This window comes from Capra hircus, chromosome 8, assembly GCF_001704415.2.
Source record: "Capra hircus breed San Clemente chromosome 8, ASM170441v1, whole genome shotgun sequence".
Lineage (NCBI taxonomy): Eukaryota > Metazoa > Chordata > Mammalia > Artiodactyla > Bovidae > Capra > Capra hircus.
The window spans coordinates 45612670-45628434 of record NC_030815.1 but is presented as its reverse complement, the minus strand read 5'-3'; the positions used below and the strand labels follow the sequence as shown (position 1 = coordinate 45628434).

General features: G+C 43.4%; 1 protein-coding gene across 2 annotated transcripts in view; it reads left to right on the top strand.

The window, feature by feature from the left end:
* The window catches only part of APBA1 (amyloid beta precursor protein binding family A member 1), a 233250-nt gene continuing 224777 nt past the window's right edge, over nucleotides 7293-15765 (top strand). Inside the window, exon 1 of one of the 2 annotated variants that reach the window (XM_018052054.1) lies at nucleotides 7293-7490. The gene's annotated coding sequence lies outside the window, so the exon portion shown is untranslated. The remainder of the gene's footprint in view (nucleotides 7491-15765) is intronic. The other variant, XM_018052056.1, reaches the window with a different exon arrangement.

Below are 15765 nucleotides of genomic sequence, written 5' to 3'. Positions count from 1 at the left end.
TCCACGTCTCCTGCATCTCCTACACTGCAGGCAGATTCCTTACTGCTGAGCCACCAGGGAAGCCCTTATATTGTTAACTGCTCATCCTGAATATGAGGAGGAGGAGGGAGTGGGAGGGAGAGAGAAGGAGAGAAAACATTACCCGTCTTGGCTGGCAAAGGGCATGAAGTTCTGATAAAATTGCTGACACTGGTTTTGCCTACTATTAAAGCCTTACCTGAGCTCTTTATTTTTGGGTCAATAGAGAGAACTACAGCCACATTTTTAGTAACCATATTTTTTCAAATTGTTAAGGCCATGTGAATTCTAATAAAAATAGTAACGAAGGGAAAGGAAATTATTTTAAAGGCAAATCACTTCAATAGTCTTCTTGAACAATCCAACTGTAGTCACTGGAATGAGAGTAAATAAAGCAACCAGTCAACAAATATTTGATGAGTACTTCCTAGATACTTTATTAATATGCTAGGTATTTGGTAGAAGGAACACAAAGGGAATATAACTGACATTTAGTCACTAATCTTTAAGTGTTCAGGAACTAATTGGGGAGGTGATACATCAAACCCAGAACAAAATACCTAACAGAAAATAGGACTAGAACAGTGATTTTTAAATTACACTTTCATGTGTCAGTGTAATTGTAAAACCAGTACTGAGGGGATCTCCTGCCTGAAATGAATAATGGTTGCCTATTTCTTAAACTGATAAAAGAAAAGGACTGGTTACCAGAATTTTCTCAATCTTATTATTAAAATTAGTAGAGTGGGAAAAAGATATAAATCTACAGCAAACACATATTAAGAAAAAGTTTTTCTGAAATTGCTGAGCACGTAATTTCCCAGCTTCTTATTTTTAAGTAAATACACTCCTGATTGCAATGTTATATTTTATCTAGAACACATGGTCATATTTTCTTCCAGTAAAATTGTTCCCAGTGTGTATGATGAATTAAATATATCAATATCTTATGCTGCTCCAACCAGATGACCATAATATTCAGCTGTCTTACTACTGAAATAACATGGGAAACAACCAAGTGCATAAGCAGATGTTAAACAGAATGAGCAAACAATTTGATCAATTTTTGTCTACTTATATCCTGACATTTCAAAGATGCTGTAAGGCTCCCAGTGCTTCAAACAAATGCTCAGACAGTAAGGTACATCAATGATAGCAACACAGTCTGAAAACATTTTCTTCAAGTATGTGGCATTTGAAATAAGCCTGAAGGATAAATCAAATTTGGAAAACTGTTTTAGAAATGCAAAGTGACCCAATAGTTATTTTGGGACGTCACTAGGCATCTGGTAGTAATGTTAATTTTTACAACCACATTTTTAGTAACCTTATTTTTTAAAATCGTTAAGGTCATGTGTATAGTGTAAAATTTTTTTAAACTACTACAGCATAGAAAGAGGAAAAGAACAGTACTACTCAAGAGGACTACTGACAACATTTTGATGTACTTTTTTTTTTCCTATGCACTTTTTAAAAGTTATGATCAACTCTCTACCTAATGTTGTATCCTGATTTTTAAAAACTATGATGAGAACATAAGCTTGTGTTTCTTCCATATTATTTAAAAAATCTATGGATATAACATTTTTAATGGCTGTGTTATATAGCACTGTAAAGACATTCACTTATGTACTAATTCCCTTATTATTGTACAGTTGGGTTAAATTTTCTTGTTTTTCTCTAGTATAAGCCTGAGATGAACAAGAGAGTTGTTTTCCTTTGCTTCCATCCATTTCCCGCTCTTTTTTTCTATTATTAACCATGTGGTTTGGGGAGAAATGATCCAGCTACAGGGGTGGGAGCCTTGCTGCTAGCTATGGAGGTTGGTTCAGGAATGGGCACATAACCATTTAAAGAAGACAGTAGGATCCCATGACACTCCTCATTCAGAAACTTCATTTTCAGTGGTAGAATTACCATCTGTGGAACCAGAATATCCTCCAGTGCATCACATAGCTACAGCACAAAATTCTGGTAGGAACCATTAAAGAGTACAGTGAATGTGATTCAAGGAAGAGAGAAAGGGAACCTGGCCTATTTGAAGGAATAGAAAAGACAAGGATCTGGCTGAAGCCAGGACAGAATGTATATCTAGAGGAAAAGCTGGTGAAATAAGAATCAACATGTAAAAGATTCATGGAAGTTTAGGAGACACATTTCATAATTGTTTATTTTGTCCATATACTTAAAATTATGTGACAAAAGTAACTATACAGTAGATTGAAAATGTTGCTAGATTATCTAATGCTAACAAAGCTGAAATCCTCAAGAAAAACCTCACTACCCGAAGGTTGCTGATTATTTGTTCTACACACAGACTCAGCTCATAAGACTTAAACTCAAGGCCTGAGATAGAATGCACTTGATAAGGACTTGAAATCCAGGGAAAGAATCTACCATTACCAAAGTAAATGTTGCTTGAGCCTTGCAAGAAAAGCTATGACAAACCTAGACAGCATATTAAACAGCAGAGACATCACTTAGACGACAAAGGTCTGTATAATGAAAGCGATGATTTTTCCAGTAGTTATATACAGATGTGAGAGCTGGACCATAAAGAAGCCTGAGAGCTGAAGAATTGATGCTTTCAAATTGTAGTGCTAGATAAGACTCTTGAGAGTCCTTGAGGCTACCAGGGGATCAAACCAGTCAATCCTAAAGGAAATCAACCCTGATATTCATTGGAAGGACTGATGCTGAAGCTGAAGCTCCAATAGTTTGGCCACCTGATGGGAAGAGCCGACTCAATGTAAAAGACCTGATGCTGCGAAAGGGCAGGAGGAAAGGGGGCAGCAGAGGATGAGATGGTTGGATGGCATCACCAACTCAATGGACATGAGTTTGAGCAAACTCTGGGAGATAGTAAAGGACAGGGAAGCCTGGTGTGCTGCAGTCCATGGAGTCACAAAGAGTCAGACAGGACTTAGCGAGTGGACAACAACAAATTATCCAAAGAGACATGTCCAGTTTGGGCTGTCCAGAATCATAACAGAGGATGAAAGACATGGTCACACTCTTTTAAAATGTGAATGAATTTAGTGAATCCTCCAATCTTCAGGTCTTTGCTGACGAAAAGAAACCTAAATGAGTAACAGTTCATGGATCCCTGCCCTCTTACCAGTGACAGACAGTGTTTGTGCCACTAAGATATACTTGTAAGTACAGAGGAGGGTGTTGGGGAACTTGGAGATCACACTAAAGAAAATTATGAAATTATCTATAAGCCAGTGGGAGACAAACTTGGCTCTTATAACAGGAGGCTCTAGACTGGCATGCACAGAGACTTCATATCCACATGCAATCCTGGACAAGGCCTAATTTAAACCCAAGTCACTTGGCAGTGTCTATAGTATTGTACCTGCTACAATGGCTGGTAGGGTGCCAGTGTTTTATATACTGGCTTCTGAAACCTTGAAGTGCAGTTCTGACCCTTGTTAAAATTAGGTGGGTATACATATTTGAAATGGCTTATAAGAATACCTGTAATAAAGTAGAAAATACCAATAAAGCAGGCACAGGAAAACTATAGATAGACTAGAAAAACAAGACCAAAGGAAGAGCTATGACATAGATAAGGATGCCATATGAATTTACCCATTTCCTACAATGACCTGCAAATTAGGCTTGAGTTTCCTGTCAGCCAAGGCACAAAGAGTAACTTGAGCACTTCAGACAACATTTGTGCTCACCAAAAGAAAACAGGCATTTCTGTTTTTTTGTGGAAGGTTCAGGGGAGGAGAAGGGAGGGAGTTTCCAAGATGTGACTATTTGGTAAATGGTTAGTTTGGAGGTCTCTAGAAAGTGAAAGAAAGAAAGAAAGTGAGTCACTCAGTCGTGTCCAACTCTTTGTAGCCTACCAGACTTCTCCATCCATGGGATTCTCCAGGCAAGAATACTGGAGTGGGTTACCATTTCCTTCTCCAGGGGATCTTCCCCACCCTGCATTGCAGGCAAACGCTTTTAACCTCTGAGCCACCAGGGAAGCCCTCCTAGAAAGTGAAGAGGAACTAAAAAGCCTCTTGAAAGTGAAAGAGGACAGTGAAAAAGTTGGCTTAAAGCTCAACATTCAGAAAACGAAGATCATGGCATCTGGTCCCATCACTTCATGGCAAATAGATGGGGAAACAGTGGAAACAGTGGCTGACTTTATTTTTCTGGGCTCCAAAATCACTGCGGATGGTGACTGCAGCCATGAAATTAAAAGACGCTTACTCTTTGGAAGGAAAGTTATGACCAACCTAGACAGCATATTAAAAAGCAGAGACATTACTTTGCCAACAAAGGTCCGTCTAGTCAAGGCTATGGTTTTTCCAGTGGTCATGTATGGATGTCAGAGTTGGACTATAAAGAAAGCTGAGCACTGAAGAATTGATGCTTTTGAACTGTGGAGTTGGAGAAGACTCTTGAGAGTCCCTTGGACTGCAAGGAGATCCAGCCAGTCCATCCTAAAGGAGATCAGTCCTGGGTGTTCATTGGAAGGACTGATGCTGAAGCTGAGACTCCAATACTTTGCCACCTCATGTGAAAAGTTGACTCATTGGGAAAGACCCTGACGCTGGGAGGGATTGGGGGCAGGAGAAGAAGGGGACAACAGAGGATGAGATGGCTGGATGGCATCACTGACTCAATGGACGTGAGTCTGAGTAGACTCCAGGAGTTGGTGATGGACAGGGAGGCCTGGTGTGCTGCGATTCATGGGATCCCAAAGAGTCTGACACGACTGAACGACTGAACTGAACTGAACTGAAGCTGCCATTACAACAATGATTACTTTTTTTATATGGCACTTAATACTTTGCAGAGTCATTTCACACTTTCTTTAATCTGCACAAAAATCCTGTGATGCAAGATTGAGGAAAATATATTACATTATTAAAGCAATAATGTATCTCTTATTCATGAATCAAGGAACTTTGCCTCAATGTAAGCACAACAGAAAAGTAGAAAATAAGCATAACAAACCAAATGACACCAAGTGTATGCACAGAAAAAGCCTCTTACTCAACCTGAAATTCTAACACAATTAGTTCATTTCTTTCCTAAAACACAGCAGATTAAAAGTAACAAAGTAGGCACTACTACAGAAAGACCACAAAACTAGTATGAATGGAAGCAGAGGCAGTAACTAAAAACAAACAGAAGAACAGTCCGTGTAAAACTGAAAACCCTAAATACTTAACCAAATATACAGGCATGGATGTCTCTACCCTCCATGAAACACTTATTCACATGGTTCCCTCACCCATTTTTAAGAAACTAAAATGTGATCATGATCACTCACTCCCAACTCTTACAGTCTTGCAGTGACCTTCCAAGGCACACAGAATAAAATCCTTATTCAAAAAGGCCCCCAAGGTTCTGGCTGCAACTGCCCACCTCTCATTCCTTCTTACTTCAGGCACACTTGGGTGGGCTTCTGCACATTTCCTTCTGTCTACCTGGAAGTGCCTCTCCTGGGCAAACTGAAAGGTCATTTCCCTGGAGAGCCTTACCCAATCTTGTAGTTCATATTAGGTTTCCTTATAAACCCTCAGCACCTTTGCATTTGAGAACACATCACAGTTGCACTTATTCATCTGATTGTTTTAATACCTGTTTCCTCCATTGTTCTATGAGCTCTGGGAGAACAAGTACCTTGTCTGGCATAAATATCCAATAGTTGCTGGGGCAAAAAATGAATATGTAAGATTACAAGATGAATAGATATATCTTCCTAGTATGTGCTGTGTGGTGCCAAGGGGCGTCAGTCTTATCTGACTCTGTGTGGCCCTATGCGCTGCAGCCTCCCTGGTTCCTCTGTCCATAGGATTCTCCAGGCAAGAATACTGGAGTGGGCTGCCATGCCCTTCCGGGGATCTTCCCAACCCAGGGATGGAACCCAAGTCTCCTGCACTGCAGGCGGATTCTTCACCACTTCACCACCAGGGAAGCCCCCTTCCTAGTACATAATATTTCAATTTTAGTAAAAGATCTTTTTGGAGGGGGGGAGAAGCTATTTTTTAATTTTATTAAAGTGAAAAAGAGATTTGTGGAATAGAATGGAAACGTGAATTTTAAAGCTAAAACGCAAGACTTTGACAATGCGTTTCTGGAGGCATTCGGCTTAATATGGAAACACACTGTGATAAAAGAACACTTTCCCAAGAAATCTGGATAACCAGAGCTTATCTTCATTTTACCAGATAAGAACATATGTATGAAGATGGTTTTGCAAAACTATAAGGCTTTGTGCAAATATCATTTCTTATTATTACTGAGTATTCTGTGAAAAAGGATTTCACTCATATTACACTGCCAGTTACAGGTGAGGCCGGCGCCAGAACCCAGGTCTTCTGAGGCCTGTCCATCCCACTGCTTTTCATTAACGCACAGCACCTGCCACCTGGTCCCTGCTACCAAGGTCCCCGCCTTACTCCTTCCCAGGCATATCTGGGGCTGATGCCCTAAGCCAGGCTCGACTACACTCCCGGCATCATAATCCAGAGGCTTTCTTCTCTTCCCGCAGGACTGGGCAGTTCCCTTCAAGGGCTGCAGGCGCGGTCAGCGCCGCTCCGGCCCGAACCCGAGTGGCTCACTCCCTAGCGGCGAAAACGTAGGCCTGCAGCCGGCTCCAGACGTACCCGGCAACCCTCTTTTCTTAGGGGGCCTTGTGTGCCTGCCAGGTAGTGCAGTACAGGCATCATTTTAGGGGCCGGAGGAGCGGGAAAGCTCGTCAGTAACTCAGTTAAGGGAACACCCCTCCGGAGCCGACTCGGCGGCCGGGATTCGATGTCCGGCAGGGCGGCCTGTTTCTGCGCGGAGACGTTGGCCGCAGCTGCTGCTGAGGAAACCGCGGACCTTCTGGGCTTCCACCGAAGAGGGTGGAGATCCCTGTCAGTCCCCTCGGGGAGGCAGCCGCATTGCCCACTCCATGCGGCGACGCGAAAGCCGGAGGGATGCCCCGGGAGCTCCGACGGAGCCCGTGCACGCCAGGACGCGGCTGCCCGAGCTGAGGCGCGACAGGCAGCGAAAGGCTGTAGAGCCCCTCATGCCCACCAGCCCTTGGGCTGGGGCGCTTCAGAGGCTGCGCGTGGAGGACGCCGCCTGGCTGCTTCGTGCTCGCGCGCCGCGCGTGCGCGCGGGTGGGCGTGGGAGGCGAAGGCGCGCCTAGCTGGCGGCGTGCGCGCGCACTCACCCCGGCGCCCTCCCTCGCCAGCCTGCCGGCTCGGCCCCGGCGCGCGTCACGAGGGGCGGGAGGGTGGGGAGAAGGGGGTGGGGCCGCAGGACCGGAGGGGCCTGAGCGGCTGCTGCGAAGCCCCAGCCAGAGCTGGGCGACGGCGGCTGCGGTCGCGGCGGCGGCAGCGGCGGCGGGAGAAGATGGTGGCGCTGGAGGTAGGAGCGGCTGGAGAGGAGCTTTATTCCCAGACTTGGCACCAACGCTGTCGTTAGCGCCGCCTGCTTCTGCGGGCCCGCGGACCCAGCTGTCAGGCAAGGTACCACCTCCAGAGCGGCTTGGGTGAATGGGGGGTCCCCGGCGCTGATGTTGCCCCCGACGGGGCCCCCGTCCTCGCCGAAGGGCGCCCCCGGGCGCCTGCAAGGAACAATAGTGCGGATGAGAGGGGACAGCCGGCGACATCCAGGGAGGCAATGCCTAGAGCCATCGAGCTAACGGGGCGGGGGAAGGGGGCGTTGAGGATACGGACGCCTGGTGTCCAGTGCGCGCTGACATGCCGTGCTTTCGGGGCAGCGGTGAGTCTGATGACAGTCATGGCAGGAGTGTGTGTGTGTGTGTGTAAAAGGTAGAGTCAAAGGGATGGGGGTGGCGGACCGAAGGTGTTGGGGGATGACATTTCCAGGAATCCCCGCTAGGATCCCTCAGCTCTCCGGACTCTCCGGGAGAGTGTGGTGATGACAACGGTGAAGTGAGCAGGATGCACTTGGTGTGAGAGTGTGGAGGGAGGCAGGGGCGTGGGTGCGGATTTGTAAAATCCCATGTGTGTGAATCTGTGTGTGTATGTGTGTGTGTGTACTCGCGTGACTGCAAACTGCTCTCCAGACCCAGAGATCTGCGGGTGCCCTGACTTGCTGTCACCCGCTGACTGTGGGACAGTGTTATTTCTCCCCTGAAACTCTGTTCACAGTCTCTGTTCTGCTCCCGCCTGGGGATGGCCGGCTGTAGGGGTGCTCACTTCCCTTCGTTTCCCTTCGTTTCCCCTTTTTCTTCACATGTCGCTTGAGATGGGGATGTGGAAGGGCGCATGTGGCTTTGGGCACATGGCAGGGAAACAGTATAATGGTTACCGTTCCTGGGCTTGCTGGCATTCAGGTTTTGAAGGCAGCTTCCATCCTGTGACCCTTCTCCTTTCCTCATCTCCTAGTCTGTAAGGGTCTTAGATGCCCTGACTCTGCAGTTTCTATTGTTTTTCTCTTGTCTGACCTGAAGGAGAAGGGGCTTTAATGGCCACTGTCCCCACAACTTTGAATGTCAACTAAACCTTCTCCGTCCACATTTAAACACTGGAAATCTTATGGTTGAGGAATATGGACTTTATCTTGGATCTTGCAGAATGAACTCTGAAGGTGTGTATGAGAGATGAGGGGGTAGTATTTTAAAAGAAAAAAAAAATCATTGAGAAATTGGTCCCCCGCCTACCCTCTGGTCAACATCACAAGCAGGGCGTTTTCCTTAGGAAAAGGGATACTTTTATTTCTAATGCTAGTGGCATCCACTCTTCCAGATTTCACAATGGCTAGGTGGTACCATGTATTATTGGGGGACTGAAATCCCCCAAGGTTCATAGTGATGGGGTCCCAGGTTAGTGAGTCTGCTTTCCTAGCCAATATAGCCTGCAAGTAGAAAATTTGGAGAATGTCAGGCTGGCAATAAGTCACCCAGTGGAAGCCAGGACACGGAATTGCATCCAGGGTCTATAGCTGTTTAATTGTCTCTGCGTGATAAAGATCCGCTTATGTGGGGTTGGGTAGAGAGAGACAGGAAGGGAGATACTGTATTCATATGTGCGTCCACTGCAGTTTGACTCCCCAGCTCCTATTTTTCTCCTGCAGTGTTTATAAGAATGATGCACCTTTACACTGTATATCTTGATACTTCTTTATTAAAATGTTGTGGAACTAGATTAACCTGCTTAGAACATATTTGCATAACACCTTAAATTCTACTGCATTGCTGTCAGAATCCAAACTGGCTGCCCCAGTCCTCTTGAAAAGCCTATAGCAGTCATAGCTACACAAGTAGGTATACAACATGTTAGCATCAGATGTTTCTTTCTCTTTTAAAAAAATTTTTGTTTTGTTTTGCAGAGGTTGCATTGAAAATAATAGAACCAGGGCTGTCCACATATGCTTTTTGTCTTCCCATTTGTCTTCTCTTAATTAATGATGATCTATAGACCAGGTTTTCTTGGAGCTGTGAACACTAAAATAAATTTCCTCATGTCCTTCAAGTCAAGCCTTCTAAAATTTTAATGTGAGGTTGTTGGATCGCATCCAAAGTTTTACGAAAGATTTATAAAAATGAATTTGGAATCTTAGTTCTTAACTCTCTTATTAGTTCTGCCAATTTCTTTCTGAGAAAAGTACTTTGGAACGTAAAAGGCATTCTAAGAGGTTTTTGCTTTTTTTTTTAAAGAAAAACTGTCTTACCATAAAGTTTAAGAATATCAGGAATTATCAAGGTGAATAAACTGTTTAGAAAAAGAATAATTATACAACAGCACAACTGATGACTCAGGAATTAGTGATTTCCTTTCTAACCTGTGATAATTTTTAAAATGCAATGCCTGGCTGTCTAAAGATTGCACTATTAAGGTTAATGATACAGCTTGAATACTGTAATTCAGTCTATAAACAGTTGTACCTTTTGCTGTAGCCTGAAGTAAGTCATTTGTTTTGCATGGATGTGTTTTCTTTCTTAAAGGAGCATTAATTCTGTTCTTTTCCAGTATTGGGTCTCTTAAAGAAGTTTGTTTTTTAGAAGATTTGGGAATAAAAGACATCCGAAAATTGACCTGTGGGGCCAAAGGGAATAAGCTGTGGTACCATGGGCGAGGTTGGACTTACATCCTATAAAGAAAAAGTAATTGTTGTTAAAATTGAGAGACTTTCAACCACTAAAATCCAGAGTTAACCCTTTAGGTTACAGTCATTAATTTGCAAATATTTGTTCATTGCCTACAACATCTTAGGCAGTGTATACCTTTGGATAGAGTTTGGGAAATGTTATGACGGCTGGAAATTTGAAAACTAAGGATACCTAGATCCTGCCCAGAGGAAGTTCATGGCCAGGAAGGAGAGACAGGTCATGCATGTAAAAATGGTGGAAAGTGGTGAAGTGCTGAAAAAGCTATATGCCTGTAGATCTGTAGGAGTTCACGTGATACAACAATGACTTCAGAAGGAAGAATCAAGAAAGATTTGGAAGAATGAGCTTTTGAGCTGAGATTTACATAGGTGGGTTTTGGGCTGGCAAGGAAGGAAGGGCATATTTGGGGGGGGGGAACAGCATAGCAGAGGCCTGGTGGTGGCAAGTGTGTGCCCATTCAGGGAACAGAATGAAAATGAAGTCGCTCAGTCGTGTCCGACTCTTTGTGACCCCATGGATTGTAGCCTACCAGGCTCCTCCGAATGGTGTGCTTAAAATTCTTTCTCAGTTAAACTGGGGGTGGGGGGTGGGAAAGAATGGCGTGTGCTGGAATGTAGGAGATGCCCAGAGATGAAGTGAGAGATAAGAAAGAGACAGTCATTCAAGGTTGTGAAGCAACTTTTATGTGGATTTTATTCAGTTACTGCCAGGAAGCCTTGGAAGGTTTTTGAGGATGAAGGTTGACAGAACTATAACTGAGCTTCACAGTGACAATCTTGAATTGTGTTGGATGTAATGAAATGAAGAAAGAACAGCAGTAGGGAGACAAGATAAGCTCTGTTGTTAAATTAAGGGTCAGAGGAAATGAGAGAGTGGGAGTGAAGAGAGCAAACTCAAGAGACAGAGTACAAGAATAATCTGAACACTGATCAGGGAGATCAAAGGTCATTGTCAGGCTCAGCTGTGAGAATGATTGGGTTATTGTCAAGAAATACTCCTTCAGAGGAGGATGGGGAAACTTCTTTATAAAGAAGAATTTTGAGCCTGACAGGTTTGTCCAAATGAAGGGACTCCAGTGCAGGTATAGGTTTCGGAGAGAGGTTAGAGCGACAAAGAGAGATTTGTAAGTCATTTATTTAGGAGCAGTTTTAATGTCTCAGGGGGGCTTCCCTGGTGGCTCAGAGGTTAAAACGTCTGTCTGCAACGCAGGAGACCTGGGTTTGATCCCTGGTCGGGAAGATCCCCTGGAGAAGGAAATGGCAACACACTCCAGTATTCTTGCCTGGAGAATCCCATGGACAGAGGAGCCTGGTGGGCTACAGTCCACAGAGTCGGACATGACTGAGCGACTTCACTCACTCACTTAATGTCTCAGGAATGACCAATAAAGAGAGTGGAGCAAGAAGAGGCAAAGGCTAAGGGTAGGCTCCTTGGAGGACGTCTGGTTTGGAGGGGAAAAGAGGAAAAAGAGGTTATGAGCGTTAAACAAGAGGCAGTTGGAGGAATGCAGTAGCAGTAGTGTGGTGTCGTGGAAGCTGGGGAAGGTGAGGGAGTACCACCCTTCCTACATCACGCCCCAAGGGGGTGGAGGTACAGGGAAGGAAGAGCCGGTTGGGCTTGACTTGACTTTCCTTGATTATCCTGAGGCAGGTGGAGTGCATCCATGCTGTGAGGGATTGAATAGGGGAGGGTAATGCGTATGGAAAGCAGCGAGGACAGACTTCCTTTTTAATAAGTAGGATGAAGGAGAGAGAGAGAGTTTGCTACATCAAAGGTAGGGCATGGTGTAGGGAAAGTAATGTCTTAGTATAGGGACACCTGAACCTACTTTATAAGTGGAGGAGAAGAAACCAGTGAAGGATAAAGAGAGATCGAAAATGTAAGGGACAGGCTAATGGGAAATAATGGGAGAGGCTAATGGGGAGGCTAATGGGAGAGGCTGACGGGAACATAATCTTTAAGATAGGACTTTTCAAGGGAAGGGCTCTTTTGAGACAGAAGCATGGGAAGTTTGAGGTGAAAAGAAAGGAATTTGGCCATGGTCTTCTAAGTCAAGTCAGAGAGAGCTGGGCAGGGTTGAAGCCATGGGTAGAATAATAAAGACTTGGACCAAGTGTTGTGGGAATGTAGTGGTGAGTTAGTTATGGGTAAATAAAAGATTATCACCTGACTATGAGGGCCTCCTTTGTTTGGAGAGCATAAATTTGTGGTAGAACCAATTGGTCCTATATAATTAAAGTTTGACAACCGCTTATATAATTTTTGTTATTAATAGCATTAAATGTTGTTAAATACAGTAGCTCCTCCTTCCCATAAACTCAATGAAAAGAGAAAAATGTTTGCCTTTAAAATTAGCTGAATAAAAGACCCCACCTGAAGTATTTCCTGTGAAGATTTTCTCTCAAGGATTGCTGACTTCAGTAAATAATGGAGGAAAATATAAGTGTTTTTGAAAAGATGAGATTTCCCTATCTCCAGTGCCAACATATGGCAAAAGAAAAATCAAATATAGCTCTTCACCCAACACCATGCCTATTGTAAGTGCTCAGTAAATTGTTTTTCATGAATACATGAATAAATTAATTTTTTTAGTAAAGATAGGTATAGTATCTAAGATCTAAAATTTCAGGATTTCTTTCCTGTTTACATCATGGACATTGAATAAGTTGCATTCCATGGCCTGTTCAAGTTCATGACAGCATTAAAACTTTTATTTATTCTTACCTGTTACATACATTGAAGCTTTATAAATTTTTTTTTTCATGAAATAATTCCTCAAAGGGGGTCTACAGGGTCATGTGTGATTCCAGACAAATTTATAGAAATCTGACTGTGGTGAGTGTTGATTTTGAGGTTTTAATGTTGAAATCATTTATTCATTCCTTCAATAAATGTTCTCTGAACATCTCTCCACCACTCACTATTGTTGGTGCAAAGGATAGATCGGGGCAAGAAGGTCCCTACTACCACTGACCTTTTAGAGGAAGGGATTAAAAAATAAATAAGCACATATATTTCAGGTGGCAGTGAGTGCTATGAAGAAGAAAGCAAGGAAGGAGTAGAGTGTGGAGTGTAGGGGTGGCTGTTACTTTATAGTGGGTGGTCAGGGAATGCCTTGAGCTCAGAACTTAAAGAGTTGAGTGAGCCATGCAAGTATTTGGTTGGCCAAAAAGTTCATTTGAGTTTTCCTGACTGATGGGGCAGTAAGACCCAAACAAACTTTTTGACCAACCCAGTATTTTTGAGGGCAGGGCCTTCTAGGTAGTGAATGTCAAAGGGCCTGAGACAGGAACATGCTTGGCATAATCAAGTAAACCTTGCTGGTTTCCTTGCTTCTCCTGGCCATGTAGTGTCATACAAGATACATGGAGCCGTCACTTAGGGACCCTGCAATGTGATGCTTTGCCTTTCAGTACTGAATCAGTCACTTGTAAGGCTGTATCACACTACCATGTTCGAGCTGACCTGTGGGTGAGTCGGTGCTGGGTTTTTAAAAAGAGAATATGTCCTGAATGACACATTTGAGTTAGAAAACTTGGAGAGTAGCTGTGTCTGAGTAGTGCTGAAATACTAGCCAGCTGGAAGTGGTCCCTTTCTTGAAACTGCACATTCACTCTTCTCTGGACTGAACCGTCTTTAGCCATAGTGTTCCTCTTCTTCTTCCATATTTCATATCTCATTCCTAGGTCTAAGGTCTTTGAAACTAGAGCTATGTTTTGTTCATCTGGGCATAGAAAAACCCTTCAGCCCATAGAAATACTGTTTGTCTTAGTAAGGTATCATCAACTACTCATTGCAAAGAATGGATGAGACATTTCCAGGTATAAAGGAATGGGGCTAAAGCTCTTTGACCTTGATCCCTGAAGACAGCTGTTTTTAAAAGAAGACAAAATTTTCCCTTGGTGCTAAGTAGTTTATGCACTCATGGTCTGAGATGAAGACTTGGGTACAAATAGTCTGTTTGGGAGGTGATCCCAAGAAGCACAAATGAGGAATGGGAAAAAATGAGACAGGAAAGGAAGGAAAACAGGGAAGTAAGAAAAGAGGCAAGTTAGTGAGCAGATTACCATTGTGGGCAGTGGAGACGCTATTCTTTATGATTGTCTATCAAGCAGTGGGGAAGGTAGGATTTTACCCCCCATTTAATCCTGGGGGCATCAATTCCCAGGCACTTTAATGCTGCGAACTTTGTAGGCACTGGAGAAAACCCTTGTGGGTAGCTAAGCAGAGAGGCTGAGAGGGTGGGGGTAGGAAGCCGTCAGTGTGTGGGGAGCTGTCCGTCAGAGCCACCCATGAACTCACAGGTGGGCTAAAGGGGCAGGCTGCTGCTGCTAAGTCGCTTCAGTCATGTCCGACTCTGTGCGACCCCATAGATGGCAGCCCACCATGCTCCCCCATCCCTGGGATTCTCCAGGCAAGAACACTGGAGTGGGTTGCCATTTCCTTCTCCAGTGCATGAAAGTGAAAAGTGAAAGTGAAGTCTTCGCAACCCCATGGACTGCAGCCTACCAGGCTCCTCCGTCCATGGGATTTTCCAGGCGAGAGTACTGGAGTGGGGTGCCATTGCTTTCTCCAAAGGGACATGGGGGCAGCGCAACAGCAGCTTCTTGTGCACATTGGCACAGGGAATTTTTAATAGAATTTATGGGATAGCAGTTATTGTTATTTTATTTTAGGGGTTTTAATATATTGCAGCAGCTTCCTACTGTTCAAGTTTACTCACAAGCCAACTGTTGACAATCCTTAATTATCTGGGGTGCACATTACCATGTATGCCCATGTATAAGGTACCCTGGATTATAAGGTAGTACCCCATTTTCCAGCGAGGTAGTTTTAAAAAAGTCTTTACATCAACTTGAATATGCACATTGGCATGATATAGGTATTTTTATATTTAATAAATAATATTTTATTGTTATATTTAATTTACTCTAAATGTTTATACTATATTTAATAATAATCTATATTTATTAATTTACTTGCATGCATTTTAAATCACCTTATATAAAATTAGTCAGTTTAAAATATGACATTCTTCTACACTCACATTTTACAAAATCATTTATTCAGATGTTTCACATGCTGCTTTGACCAGCGTCCTTTTCATTGTTAAACACCACTTTTGGCATATTCACATCTATCTAACTTGTATGTCATAGAGTACTTTTGAATTTGCATGTGATGCTGTCCTTCCATGGGATGCCTCCCTTAATTCTAAGCCCTGTATGCCTATTCACACAGTGTAAAGACAGTTGGTTTTTTGCTGTCTTCCTATAGGTATATATTCATGCCCTCTACAGCCCAGCACTTCTGCATGATTTGTGTAAAGTCATCCAATACAGGCAATTATGAAGGAGTACTTACCTAAATTGGTGTTAAAATCTTGACTCCCTTCATTCGTTCACCTACTCTGTTTCAATCCCATGACCTCTATAGGCATCCCTGTCTAGTTTTGATTGCAGTTGTTTCTGGCTGTCTTCTCCAGACAGTTCTCAGGTGACCTCTGAAACCTACATCTTTTCATAGAACCTTCAGTCTTACCAAGTAAATTTTTGACATGGCTTTTCCCTTTAAAATCAGTGGCCATCACATCCAATATTAATGAACTGCTTGATTTTAATTCCTGTTATCTTGGAGATAACAAGCTTTCTGGCATTCAGAAGAGA